Below are 1,177 nucleotides of genomic sequence, written 5' to 3'. Positions count from 1 at the left end.
ATAAACTCAAATATAACATTGATAATGTTTCGAAGGTGGGCGTATGTTTTTTAAATTTTGTGCTCAGTTCAGCGGTTTTGAACAAAGCAGCAGTTTCCTTGCCCGGTGGAAGCAGTCTAATCGATACCTTTCACCATTATATTTCCCGTTACCCGTTAGAAGTGAAGTGAAATAGCTAGAATGGTGATATGCAGCGACCATGTTGGTGATATGCAGCGACCATGTTGATGCTAGCAGTTTCCATCAATGAATATGTATAGAGATGCGTGTTCAGGCATGATGTAGAATAAACCAGAATCTGGGTTTACGAAGGAGTCAGTTGAATATTGCGATTATCCTTTAAGCCCAGGAAACAGCCATTCAACTTGCCGTTCACACATTTTTCAAACTTAATCATGTTAAAATATGTCCGGTACCTACCAAATAATTGAGTTTCGCTGAACAACTATATTCATTACAACTGTTCCTGGTCGGCATGTGCTTCGAAAAAAAAAGTTAAAGTAAATATATATATTAAAGTAAAAAAAATAATATATATATATATATATATATATATATATATATATATATATATATATATATATATATATATATATACGCACACTAAAGAAAGCTACATGTAACCATAAAAATGCTTTGTCTGGAAATAATTGTAGTGACAAATCCACTTCAGTTTTCTTCTCTCTCAGGAGACCAAACTCCCAGGGTCCCCTGGGCCCAAATGTATCCATGGGGACCAAGTAACGCAGACCCTGAGGGGGGTGAAGCAGGAGGACTGTGGGCCCCTAACAACACCCCTAACAACGTACCTGAATTTTGCCCATGTGAAAACAGAAGAAGAGGAGGAAGAGATATGGGGTGTGGCTCACCCAAGTACAGGTGCTCTTGCCTTCTCTCTCTTTGTGATTTGTTTATTTAGAACTTGCCGTGATTTAAATCTTGTGTGTTTCCTTCAGGGTTCTTCAACGTCAAGAAGGAGGAAGAGGAAGAAGCCATAGTATATCCTATACAGACTAGTGAGTACAGCATCACAGAGGAGTCATAGTATATCCTATACAGACTAGTGGGTACAGCATCACAGAGGAGTCATAGTATATCCTATACAGCATCACAGACGAGTCATAGTATATCCTATACAGCATCACAGAGGAGTCATAGTATATCCTATACAGCACCA

This window comes from Oncorhynchus masou, unplaced genomic scaffold, assembly GCF_036934945.1.
Source record: "Oncorhynchus masou masou isolate Uvic2021 unplaced genomic scaffold, UVic_Omas_1.1 unplaced_scaffold_712, whole genome shotgun sequence".
Lineage (NCBI taxonomy): Eukaryota > Metazoa > Chordata > Actinopteri > Salmoniformes > Salmonidae > Oncorhynchus > Oncorhynchus masou.
The sequence above is the reverse complement of the archived record's forward strand: the minus strand, read 5'-3'. Positions refer to the sequence as shown.